This window comes from Camelus dromedarius, chromosome 5 (genome assembly GCF_036321535.1).
Source record: "Camelus dromedarius isolate mCamDro1 chromosome 5, mCamDro1.pat, whole genome shotgun sequence".
Lineage (NCBI taxonomy): Eukaryota > Metazoa > Chordata > Mammalia > Artiodactyla > Camelidae > Camelus > Camelus dromedarius.
This window is the reverse complement of record NC_087440.1, coordinates 31027875-31041556: the sequence shown is the minus strand read 5'-3', so window position 1 is coordinate 31041556 and position 13682 is coordinate 31027875. Positions and strand designations below refer to the sequence as shown.

The 13682-nt window shown below is 48.3% G+C and overlaps 1 protein-coding gene and 1 gene segment (V, D, J or C); both read right to left on the bottom strand.

Moving 5' to 3' along the window:
* The window catches only part of LOC105096961 (T-cell receptor alpha chain constant-like), a 356030-nt gene that overhangs the window by 181653 nt on the left and 160695 nt on the right, over positions 1-13682 (bottom strand).
* Positions 1-13682, bottom strand: part of LOC105096962 (T cell receptor alpha chain MC.7.G5) — a 134351-nt gene that overhangs the window by 98955 nt on the left and 21714 nt on the right. The window lies entirely within an intron of this gene.

Genomic DNA, 13682 nt, shown 5'->3' with positions numbered 1-13682 from the left:
CTCCAATTCCACGGTGCCTTGGAAGGCAAGGTGGGTACAGGTGAGCCTCTGTTAGTCTCTGAAGATACCAGTGCACAGAGTCAGAATGTTATATTGGCACCGAAACTTCACATCTGTCCCCATCATGGTGGTTCTATTGGAAGACTGTGTAATTTCAGTCCTGTAGGAAATGAGAAATGAGAAGTGGTGGGAGACCGCACTCGTTTACCTGGGAGCCAGTTACAGAGGAAGGGCGGCCTGATGCAGAGCAGCCGGAGCGTGGCCGGGGGCAGATCTGCTTATTGCTGTTTACCGTGAAGCCTACTTTGCATGCACAAGGCACTCGGGCCACCTTATCTGCGACAGCCACGTGGCTGCTTCATTGCTGCAGCCATGAAGGAGAGACGTCCTCAGGGGTGGCTGGTGCTTGCGCTATCGAAAGACACATTCAGATTCGTTCAAAGGCAGCAATCCAACAGACTCCTTTAGAGGAGGCTCTGGTGCCCCTCCGTCACTAGGGGCCTGTGTTTTCACACATGGTACCATTCCCTTATCAGCCCCTGGAGGCTTCTTCTCTGAAAGGAAACAACCGGGCAGAGAGCCTTTTGTTGAAAGATGTTTGGTGGGTGGTGATCTCTTGGGTCCTTGTTCCTGAGTTTCAGGACTCAGGTACATGGAAGGATGAGGGAAGGTAGGAACAATCATCTTCCTGAAGGCACTATGGCTTCCAATGCCCATCGGACAGTTTCTGGCTCTGAGACTTGCTCTTCAGAAGCCAGACAGGAAGGAAGGAATTTGCTCATTTTTAATGAATCGATAAATCAATCAACCATCCATCCATTCAGCAAATACGTATCTAGTGCCAACTATATACAAGTTTCTGCTGAGTGATGAGGACACAATGGAAACAAAAACTGGCCAGAATTTCTGCCATCGTGGAGTCTAAAGTCTGGTGATGTCTGACTTCAGAAAGAGAAAGATCACACGTACGAAGCTGGGCAGGGGTGGGTGAAGGGGCTTGTGGGGTCTGCACACATCCAGGCGGGGTCTGCTCCCAGTCGGCACAGCTGGTCATATCACCACGGAGGAGCACAGACTGGACTTTCCCTGGTAACTCATGCCGCAGGAGTCAGAGGGTTCCTTTTCTGCCCACCTTTCTTTATAGCCATTCTCCCTTCAAGAAATCTTTTTGTTTATTGACAAGCCAAAGTTTGGAGTTCCTGACTTAGCACCGTTATCTTTCTATTCTTGGAGCAGAATCAGCTTGGCTGTGACTGTTCCCACTGTGAGGATAACGGCCTCTTTTGTGCGATGGCTTCCTTTTCATTGTGTACACAATGGCTGCAGAGCCAGGAAATTTTAATTTGGGATAAATCATAAGCTATTTTTAGGGCCAATCTCATTTTGAGAGTCAGGGCTAGTGGAGGTCAGGATTCTTTCCTCTTCTATTACTTTTCAAAGCCTTGACTCTCACCTCTGCTTCTATCCTTCCCTCATCTCTTTCCCTCTCTCTTTTCCAGGAATACTCTTTCTGCAAGATACTCGCCTGAAAAACTTCAAAGGGATAAGAGGACAGTGGAGAAGAGATAAGGAGACACTCACCCCAGGATGCCTGGATTTAGGGTTACACTGAGGTGAGCTGGGGACAGCTGTGGCCACACAGGCACACACAGACAGGCAGAGATGGAGGCTGGGGCGTGGCTGTGCGGGTGCCTGCACCAGAGCAGGTGATGTGACAGGATGGCCACAGGTCCTCCTTGGATGATGTTTGGTACAGTGAAGCGAGTTGGGAAGATGTACGTGAGGAGCATGGTGGCCCTAGACAGGCTCACACAGACTCCTCGGGAAGGCCATCTCTGGTGGTGGGGGTATGTCACACCCAAAGCCATTTTACTGGAGAAGGGCTCTAACTGGATGGGGAGACGCAGAACTTAAGACAGACTTTCTCTGGCTCTAGGTCTCCGTACACCAGTCTGGAGAAAGAGGAGAAAAGGAACAGTAATCAGGTGGTTTCGGGCACACTGGGTGGCTGCTCCTTCACACTCTGAATTCCTAAGTAAGAGGGGAGGGCGGTCAACTATGAAGTGAGTTTTGAGGGCCCAGAAAACCTCTGCTCCCAAATATTCTTTATTGGTACCTGAAATTCTGCCACTGGTGATGAATCCTTTGGGCCACAGAAACACAAGGATCAACACCTTAAGTCTTAATGTTGTAAAAACAAGTAAGGATTAATTTCTGACGGCAAAGTCTTGAAGCCTGGAAACTGGAGAGTCTTCCAGCATGCAACCAGGATGGCAGGAAGAGGCCGTCTCTCCAGTCTCCTTCACCCCTACAAATCATCATCTGCTTTTGAAGTCTCAGATCTCACTGCTTTCAGTCTCAGAACCAATCTTCATCCACAGTGACCTTTCTTAAACATTTTCCAAGCCTCTTATGTCTCTCTGCTTTCTTCCCATTTCTCACCGGACGAAACCCAAATCCGTCAGCCTGGTTCGCGGGACCCTTCTCGATCAGGACATGCCTTACCACTGTAGCCACTGCTCCGGCCCAGCCAGGGCAGACTCCGTCCCACAGAGTGCATGCTGTTCTCCAAACAGGGTCCTCTCCACCTTCCCGAACTGCTTAGGCTGCTCTCCCTCTGCTTACCCCGTCCTTCTCCAGTCCCTCCACCGGTCAAAGTCCTTCATCTTTTCAGTCACTTTAACTACAGTTTCTACCAGGGAGCCTTTCCCCATCCTCCTGGTCTCTCCCTCCTTTGGGCAACTTGTGCATCATACTCTGACCAACAACATTTATTATGGTCTGACTTTAGAAATCCATGTATGTGTCTCCCTTTGGAAAATACACGGCCCTCCCATTGTCCTACTGCCTTCAGGAAGGTCCATATGCCCGAGGAAAGGGTAGATTTCCTAGAGAATTGATCTTCAAGGGGTTGCCCATGTGCTTTGTCCAAGGTAGGCAAGCTCTGAAACCTGGTAGGCAACCTACCCAGAACATGAAAGAACACTTGCAGTTGGATCATGTCTGGTGAATGTACTAAAGGATTTGGCTCCAATATTAGCAATATTTGGGATCCACAGTCCTTATTGAGGTCTTTGGTGTTTGACAAGGTAGCGCAGTGTCACAGTCTCCCTAAGGCATAACCCAATGTGTGTGGTTTGGAGGGATTGACCAAGATTTCCTACACTGTCACAGTGACTGAAAAACTCAGATCCATAGTTAATTCCCAGGGTTACGTGGTGTTGGAGCTGTAAGATAGGACTATATGATCTCAAGGGAAACAATCTCAGACACTTCTCACCTGGGGCAAGGTGTCAGTAGGCTGAGAACTCAGGAGAGATTTTGAATTTTTCAAAATCACAAGGCAGGAAGATCTGTGGCCTGCCATCAACGTCAAACCTGGGCATCAGCGCTGATACCCAGGCCTCAGGCATTATTCACTTACTGAAGATCTGGTCCTGGAAATCAGGGCCCCAAGGCAGGTCTAGATTTGAATGCATGGAGCTAACCCTGTGGACCTGCCTTGACTCTTGAGTCTTATATATTGACTGTCAGTCTCCTCTCTTATGGAAGTTTTTGTACGTTTTTTTTTAAGGTATAGAACAGAGATGATGACCTAGAGGCCTATTCCTTGATCACACTGAAGGCATCTTTAAAAAGTACATAGACATGGGACATGCTTAATGAAGCATTCTAAAAACCTTTTAGAATGAAGGTTTTTTCCCAATCGCTCTCTGCTCTCAGGAAAGTTTCCTTTGATTTATAACATTTTTGTAAGAAGAATGAGGACCAATCATGTACTCTGAGGACCTAGATTTGAACTGTAGGGAGAAATCCTCTTTTAAGCTAGATGTTTTTATAATATGGGTATCTATCTTCTTTCTTTCTTATTTCTTTATTAGAACTGCTCCTTGAAGACTGTTGAGGGTGTGGGTTTTTTTTTTTTTTTTTGGTTTGTTTTTGTTTATATTTTTTTTAGAATAGAGATTCTAGATGAATCTTCTTAAAATTTTTATTTTCTATTTTTTGAAAGGGGAGGTAATTAAGTTTGATTATTTATTAAAAAATTTTTAAGTGGAGGTACTGGGGATTGAACCCAGGACCTTGTGCATGCTAGGCATACGGTCTACCACTGAGCTATCCTCTCCCTACCCTAGGTGAACTTTACAGCCCTCTTCTTTTGTTGAGAAAACTAGAGTAAGGTTGAGAATGACTTTATTGACATGTGAAACAAATATTCGCTCAATGTGGTAGACATTATGAAGTCAGCATGAAAGTTGGATGTTGTGCACTGAGATGGTTAAGCATGGTTAAGAAAAATTAATTCCTGTCTTTCAAGTTAGAAATAAAGGGCATATTTTCCCCCAAATATGAATCTAGTCGGGGCTATTGGTGTCTCACACATGGTATTTTAAGAACTACTAACACTGTTTTTGCCTTCCTGGGCCATGAAGACCAGCCTCCAGCTGAGAAGGGGGAGGGCGGGTGGAGAGCTTCCTGGGAAGGAATCATTTTCTCCACTGTCAGTCATCCCAGGGCAGGAAAGGAGCTGGCTTTGGACTCTGCATATGGAGATGTGGGGATGCCTGCAGATTTGTATTGGAGGCACTGACGGGTCCCTGCTCCGTGGAAGCCTGCGGGGAGACAGGAAGAGTCACACGTTGGATTTTGGGTCTCAAAATGTGCACTTCTCTCTCTTCTCCAGCATTTAGCTGTGCTTTGAATGATTAAGGGAGCAGGCTGTGCCCAGAATGACGTGGGCTCCGTTGGTGGTGGGTAGAGGGGAGAGCAGCCTGGAGAAGGATGGGTCTCATGGGATGACACCAGGTGGCCTGAAGAAGAGCTGTGGAGCCCCATGGGGACCCGCGGTAGGATGAAATTACCACAGATCCCCTGGGGGACAGAAGGGGTACTCCACATCCCCACGATAGAGGCTGCAGGTTATTATAAATTGGATATTCATGAAGTAATGTCTGTATTTTATAATCCACAGGCTGATGAGGTCTGAAGACACATGGATGACCTACAAAGAACTTCCTCAAAGTAAGAAATCTGAAACTCTTGAAGTGGTGTCTGAAATAAACATTTGTACGATGACAACCACTGCTTTAATTAATAACCTAATTATCCTTAGCTGTCTTCGAGATTAAGAAAGCTCAGCAACTAATTGATGGCTTACATTTTAGGTGTTATAAGAGCTGGAAAACAGCAACAAATCTGAAAATGGCCAATTCCAATTTATGCATATATATGCATGCATGCATCCATCCATCCATTCAACAAACATTTATTGCCAAGCACCGTGTTTACTGCCAGGAAGACAGAGCTTACTGAGACATTACCCTAAAGGAGCTTACATCTGAGTGGGTAGGGACATGTAGGATTCTGCAACCCCTAGTCAGAGAGACAGACTGTTCCTGGTTAATGACACGATGAGACAAGTTGTTTTCTCAATCTCTTTCCCAGGGGATTGTATCACTCATGGAGCCAAATCTGCTTTCCAGTGAACTGGATCATAGTCTTATGATCCTAGGTTCCAGGAGGGGGGAATGTTGTAATAGGCCTGGCTGTGCTGCTGCTCTCAGGGTGCTCCAATGGTCCTTGGTTTTGGTTTCCAACCAGAGGCTGCATCCTGCAATGATGGGAGAGGCAGGGACAAAGATGGAACAGAGAACCTAGAGATTTGGCCGGTCCAGCATTGCCCTCCAGTGGTCAAATGCAGGCATGTAGGGAAGGTGGATTCCTAGAATGAGGTTCTAAGGTGGGTGTCTGTGGATTAATAAGGAGGCTCAGGAACGACTCCTTCAGATAAGGTGGTGAAAGCAGGAACTGGAAGCCATAGCTGAGAAATTAAAGTGAGAATTAAGATTGATTAATGATCAGGCACCTGGAGTTGCATGTGTCGAGAGAACTGGGAACAAAGACCACGTCAGTTTCCCAAGTTGAATTTTGGCTGACAAGACAACCAGGCTGCCTTGGGGTTTTGAAATGGTGGTGGTAGTGGTGGTGGGGAGTGATCACCCAGAGATGGAACACTAGTCCTCTCAGTCCACTGTGGTCCAGGTTCTTGGGAGACTTTGACTTAAAATCATTATCTTCAGATTGATGCGCAATCCAGGAAGGAGCACAAATTTCCTGAAATGAAATCAGATGTAAATTTATGTGTAATAAACTTTCAAAATATTAGACCTGCAAAGAGGTCAAGTCCATAGAAAGGCAAATTTGTTCTCAACGTTCTTCCTGTGACCCAAGTGGTCTGAGTCTCCCCATGTCTTATACGTGGGTGGTTCAGTAACCCTGCTTTGGAGGGAAGTTTCTTAGCATCAAGAAGTTGTCCTCCCAATCCCTATTGTGTCAATGTCACTGGAAGATGTCCAGCACAGTACGACTCTGTCCCATGTCCCAGATCATGGCTCTACGAGTCAAAGCTGAAGCAGCCTTGGCAGCCCCCAGTCTGCTCTTGGCAAAATCTACAGCTAGTGCAACGGTTGCCTCCTTTTTTCTGTTTCATCTTAGCACACAGTGTCCTTCAGCTATATCATCACTTACATTCCAAGGTCATGGAAGCAATGGGATTTCATTGCACCTTGAATCTTCCCCTGCTTTATTTCCTCTAGTTGATCTATGACTTAGCTTCCTGCACATTTAAGCTTGAAATCTTCCCTGTCTCTGCCCCTGTTGCTCTCCTGCTCTGCTCCCCTGAAAATAGAGAGAAATGAGTTAGAAAAACTTCCTGATCAAACTGAAAAAATAATATAAGACAAACAGTGACCAGCTCAGGAGCTGGAAAACTGTAATATAATTTATCAGTGGTCCTATTGCTCACATCATTGCCTATAAGATTTAGGCATCTTTAGCCTTCCTGCAGAAGACCCTAGTCTTTATGGCATGAACAAGGTTCAAGCTGTGAATCCAGGACTGGAGACTGAGAGTAGGATAATGAGGACAGATGGAACACAGATACCTTAGTTACAGGACTCTTGGAAGACACTGTAAGTCACAGTAACTCTGTGTATGCATGTAGCTCTGTGTGCACTGGTGTGTGGTTAAACGGAAGCTTTCTGAGGTCAAGAACTGTGACTTTCCTGCTCTCCTTCATATCCCCAGTGCACTCGGTAATAAGCATATTGCACTGCAGTGCAGGGGTTGAGATGATGCTTTGGAATCCAACAATCCAGAGTTCAAGCCCTTTTGCTTTTAGTTTTTCCATCTTAGGGAAAATTACCCAGCCTTTCTGAGACTTGGGCTCCTCATCTGTAAAACCGGGGTAATAATGCCCACCTGCCACTCCCGCACACGCAGAGCATCTAGGAGGAACAGAAGAGCTGGTGCGTGGGCAACCCTGGGCACTGTGCGTGGCACGTGGTCAGTGCTCAGTGAAGAGTAGCTGTTGCATTATTTCCATGTGCGCATGTGCACACGGGTGCATGCGATCTCTGTGGGTGCACAAGTCTTTCAGTCAAAGTCCAACTTGACTGTAAAATAAAATCAGCCTCATTTCAGAAAACCAACGCGTGCAGACGTGGTGATGACCAGGTCCTCTCTCTGTACACCCTTTGCCACTCCCTTCAGTAACTGTAAAGACTTTGCCCAAGTTTCCAGGGACCAACATGCTCCTGAACCCTGTCTAGAACGACAGAACCGTCGGCATATAAAGAAGCTTTCAGCTGAAACAGGCAGGAGGTGGCTGTGCCTGACCCTCCCTGCCTGCCGAGAGCCTGGGTGCTCACCGCGCAATGGGCACAGTCTCCTGCTCTGGACGCTCATGACTGACACAGTCCCGGGCGCTGCCAATGTGAGAGAGACTGGGAAGCTTTGTATTCAATCATCATTGAGAGCCTATTAGGGGAACAAGGTACCATGCAGCCACTCGAGAGGCTGAATGTCTAGAAATGGCCATTACAGAGGAAAATCCTTGCACTCGACTGACTGGGGCCGGGTCTATGGCTTTAAAGCAATTGGCGCAGATGCCGAGCGAAAGGGTGCGTTCATTCTGTGCTCAATAAAACCGGTTTTATTCAGGGAAGTAAATTGTTATTCCCTTGGGGAGGGTGTAGGTATAAAAACAGATTGTCATTCTTGGAGGATCTAATTCTTCTGTAGCTGGAGACGGAAAGCGAAAGAGAGGAAGAGAGAGGGAGCGAGGGCAGAGAGATGGAGGAAAGGGCGCTCTGTTGTCCTAGGGAGTCCTAGGTAACCACCCGCCTGAATTTCTCCTGGAGCTGCGGCATGGAGCCAGATGTGTCCAGGCCCCCTGCGCAGCGCCCCGCACGGCCGGCAGCCAGCGTCCACCTCGTCCCCCGCAAGACTGCTGCTCATGTCTCGGAGCGCATCAAAGGAGGTTGGGTATTCATCACCGCTGTGAGTCATTTTCACGGGCAGCGGTGGGGAGCCGGCTGTACCACTGCACGCTGTATCAGCCCTTTGTCAGAGCAGCTGAGCTGAACCAATCCCCCATTATGGGTGAGCAGGTTCCTCCTGGGAGACCTGGATTTGCCCCCGGACCCCCGGACAGAATAAAATGGGTCTTTTTTCTTTTTTTTTTTAAACTGAGAAAGAGTTATTAAAACATCCTCCAGTCTTGGCTCTGCATCTTCACCGCCCACGGGGACAACTCAGCATGGTCCTTCCACAGGAGTGTGGACACCTCCTGGCCCTGCTGCTATGTCAGCAGCATCTGAAATTTCCCTGTTTCCCTCGCTCTGAGGACAGAGGACGTCAACGCGACTCTGACCACCACCACGTTTCTTACCAATCAGGGGAGGAAACTCTGCTCGCTCCCGTTGGGGTTGGCTGTTGTTGGAGAAAGCATGGTGTGTGACACTCTTTGAGGGCTGGTAAAGACCTGTGAAATGAAAGCTCCAGGATCACAGAGCTGGAGGGGGCCTTGTCACCGTCTAATGCTGGCCCCTCAGATTGCAGATGAGAAGATGGGGGCACAGAAGGGTCAAGGAACTTACCTAAGGTCGCACAGATCAGTGAGGATTTGTAGCACTTAGAGTCATTTTCTAAAAGAGGGAGGGGAAGAGTGGCAGCGTGAATCTTGCTATTACTTTCCCCTGACGTCCGCTTCAGAGGCTCAGCCCCATAGGAAAGGGAGGCTGTATCTCAGCTTTGCACCTCAGCTTCTCTATATGAAAAATGGCTGTGTTATTTACCTTCATTTCTGGATTGTTGAGGGGCTTCATGAATGACTCAGAAGCCCTGGGAGCTGTGGGCTTTGGGGTGGATGAGAGAACAGTCTCTTTCTGGGCTTCAAAGGGGGGCTGCTTGCCTGGGCTGACTAACCTCTTCGTAGTTCCTCAGTCACCACTGAGGCCTTAAAGAGCCCCTGGGTTTGGAAAGATGGGAGAATGAAGTAAGGAATGATCAGACTGAGTGGCTGGACATAGGGAAAAGTGTAGAGAGTGGGAAATGGTAATAAAATAGAGCAGTACCCACCTGCTCCCAGCCCTAGTAACAGTCTCCTAGGGGAATATGTGAGATGCGTCCTCCAAGGGAAACATTCCCAGGTCAGCAGGACCAGATTCCCGACCTTTGCTTGGGCCAGTGTGGGAAAAGTGTTCCCTTGTCTCTGTGCGTTTGAACGCATTTTCATTACACTGTAGGTCTTCAGTTCCACCAGGAAAGCAAGCATGTCTTGCTCTTTAAAATGTCTAGAGCTCCTGTTCCCATTTGGGGTTTGTGGTTGGAAGGTCAGCTTTCAGAGCTGTCTGGTGGTAATCGGGTTCTGAATAAATGAGCCCTCGGGGACTCCCTGGGAGACCCAAGATCAGCCCATGCCCTGCCTGGACTGAGTCTGGCAGCACGAGCCACACCGTGTCCCTTGGCAAGGTGGCCCCCTTGGGCTGGGCTGCTCATGCTTCCTGGCAATCCAGCCAGCATCCAGGCTTGGAGATGCTGCGCGCCCAGAGGCCCAGGTTGGTACATCAGTCTTCTCAACTGCTTTCTCCTGTTATTACCTTGTCAACAGCAGCATCTGAGACACAAAGGACAACTCTGCATGATGATGCAGTGAATGACTGGTTAGGTGCCTCCTGTTTAATAACCAGAGAAATATTGCTGTGCGGCATCTCTCCATATGCTGTAGCATCTGTGTCTGGCATGTAAGGGACTCATTTTCTTCACATATCTCATTAAAGATGTAAAGCAAAATGGAGGGGCTGGAAGCCTATGTCTCCCCGCACCGCCCGCAGCTCCCTTTTCTTACCCTCTGCTGCCATCTAGTGTCCATTTGCCTCTTCCGCACCGTCATTTTCATAATGAGGCTGAAGTCTTGGTCCCTGGGAAGCAGGATTAAGACAGTTACAAGCATAATCCACACAATTATGGATCTCCTTGGATTCCTTGTTGCAACAGAGGGTCGGGAGCCATCTCCTGACATCTGCCTGGACCACCCTGGCTGGAACTGCCTCCTGGAGCCTGAGAGGACCCTTTCTCCTCTGGAGAGATACTGTCTGTTGATTTCCTTACAAATCTGTCCACCTTCAACTCCAGAAGTAAATCATGAAGCCGGGCACCCTAGACACTTCTTGCCCAAAGCCAAGGTGAATCCTGTGACCTGGGGGCAGAGTCCCACCCCTCATGCTGAAATTTCCCCTAGTATCCTCAAGAACCCCCAGAGGTGGGGATGAGGAAGGCACAGAGTGGGAAGGGAATCCCATGGGTCTTTTTCACCTACTCATTTCAGTGTGAAGTCCTTGTAAGAGGAAGCTTGCTCCAGCCCGGGTCCCACTGCCTCAACTCTGGACCCACAGACCTTGTCTGACATTTGCTCTGTTGCTGGTGATGGTCCAGGGTGTGTTTTCAGCCCTTATTTGTCAACTTGGGATGCAAGGATGTGTGCAAAGCTATGAAACAGTCCTCAGGATGGAAGACACAAAGCAGCATGAACCAACTCGTCATTACAGCTCACGAGGGCAGCGAGTAGAGCAGAGAGGATGCAGCAGCTGCAGGGTTTAGGCAGGGGCTGCAGGTGCCGGTGCATCACTGTGGGCCCTGATGCGAGAGGGAGGAACGCCACTGCGCCCCTGGGCCGGGGACTGAAACACAGAGAGCAATGTTGCTTTTTGTGATCAAACCAAGAAGCTAATGTCCTTCTCTTTAAGCCTTGGCATGTGTTCATTAATTTCATTAATTTATTCATTCTTCTCAAGGTACTCATCTGTAGAATTTGCAGTGAAGTAGACACAAAAAGCAGCATACGACGCCATCTCACCCTCGAAGGGTCTTGTTATCGAGAGAAGGAAGGGACAGAGGAGCACGATGGTCAAGGCAGTGTGGGCTAATTCTCCAAATGAGGAAAACAGCTAACATAGGAGACAGGGATTCTGAGAGGAGAGGGAGCCCCAGAGGTCACAACAGCTGGGGAGCACATCATGGAAGTAAATGATTCAAGCTGCCCGAGGAGCTGCGGTTGATGGTGAAATGCCGTCTGAGATGTGTGGCCTCGCAGGTCCCCGGAGCCTAAGGACCCTGCTGCAGCTGTGGCCATGCTCCCTGGGCCAGGAGACAAAGGGACGTCTTCCAGTGCCCATTTATTGATCTGTAGTAGATTTCTTCCCCTTCTCAGTATTACTGCTCATCGATTGATTGATATGTATTCATTTATTCATTCAAGAAACATACCATCTAGCACTAGGGTTCTAGAGATTAATCCACTAAAGGATCTAAGTTTTCACACCAGCTTGACACTGAACTCGACTTCCAAGAGCAAACTAAAATCACTGTTCCTTTTCTCTCAGCTTTCGGTCCCTTCATTTGTCAAGTACCTGTTGATTCTTTATTGCTTTATCTGTCCGAGTGGTCCTCCCAACTCTCCCTGCTCCCCTAAGAACACTTCAGACAGGGATGCAGCCCCAAACGTCCTGCTGTGTCTTCTGAGGATGTCTGGGCCAGTTCCCAGGGCTTCCAGGGGGCAGGGATGGTCAGTAGGGACACTTTATTGGTCACGTGGAAATAAAAAGTCAAAAAAAACAAAGAAAAGACCCTTTGACTTAGTCTTGATTAAAAATAAAATAGACTTTAGTTTGCACTGGTGTTTGATACTCCCTGGGAGGAAGAAATCCTATTATGTCAAACTTTCAAAAGCCTGCGCTGCTCAGATAAAGATATTTACATTCCATGACTGCAGAGATTGGTGAAAAGGGGCTGTCAAGAGACCAGACAGCTGGGGGAAAGGTTTTGTGTGATTCAAATTTACACAAGTTTGGAGTCTTCTTATGTTTACTGACAAGGAACAAGCAACTTCGATATCAACTCCCCAGGAATGTAACTTTTAATGGCAAAGCATTTGATCACAAAGAGCTCAAAAGGGCATTATATTGCTCATTTAATCCCCAGAATATTTGTATAGGGGATATCATTTGTTTAGTTGAATTGTAAGTCAACACACCAAGCTTTGATTACTTTAACTCATTGCTTTCACCTTCTTTCTCTTGGTCTTGTCTTCTTGTTCTTTCTCTGAGCAAACCACACGAAGTAAGGGGCTGCAGGAGACACACCCTGAACCTCACTTCTTCGCCAGCCCTGTTGGATGGGGGTTGATAATCTGGAGACAGAGACTGCCAGGAAGAATAGGTACCAGGGAACTTACGTGTTTCCCTAAGAGCCAGGACCCGGGGCCCAGTCATTCTTGGCTGAGCCACCTTGTCATTATCTCCACCTCCTGCAAAAACAACCCTCCGAACTCCATCAGCTCTTGGTGTTGGAACCAACGTGGAGCTAAAGATCAGAGTCTCCGTACCTGTGTCCCCTCTTTCTGTTTCTGATAATGTCACAAACGAGAAAAATTTGGCTGAGATTCATGGGGTTTTGAGGGGTTATGTCACGCAAAGCCTGATGCAGATTTTTGGACCCAGGAGGCCTACCTCCTCCCTTTGTCCTCATCACGTCTTCCCTGTGATTCAATGAGTTGAACCCCAAACTCACGAGCCAGTAAGTGGGGAAGGGAACTTCTCTGTCACCGAGCGTCTGCGTGTGCCTCCACCTTCACTGTAACGCCCACTCTCTTAGCTTTCACGGCAACCGAGGTGTGCACTAGATTCCCATTTTATGAGCGAGGGGCCCTCAGAGGTTAAGTGACTTTAGAACCATCAAGGCTGCACTGTCAGAACCATTCAGCATCACAGCCATTCCTTAACCGAGTCTCTCCCAGGGACCACCTAACCCCCGAGGAGGAGGATGTGGGGAGAACCAGACACCCAGACCCTCGGCTGCCCTCGACCCTCTGACAGGCTGGACCTGAGTGAGGAAAATCCATGGCAGAGTGACCCCCACCAGGCCCTTTGGCCCTTCGCTCTCCCACAGGGCGGGGTGGTCCCGCTGGCTCCGGCCAGACTCTCCCGGGCTTCTCTGTAGGAATCCCCACAATCCCGGGGGATGGCAAGAGTTTGGGGGTTTCTTTCCCAACAGAGAAGGGAGGTGATCAAGTTGGCCAAGGTCCCTAAATTCCTCCACCTCAGTTACACCCCAGGGGCTCAGCCTCAGCGGGGAACTTACCTGCCAGTTGATAATAGGCTTTGTTCGATTTTGGAGAGAAGTCAGAAGAGTTGACATTGATGTTGGTGAGGCAGGACGAGTCCACAGAATTGAAACCATGGAGCGAGGTGTCATCACGTAAAGCCAGAGCAACAATGACACAACCAAGGACAGAGGTCCAGGTGGACTCACTTCTGGTTAGAAACCAGGTTTAAACCCGGAAT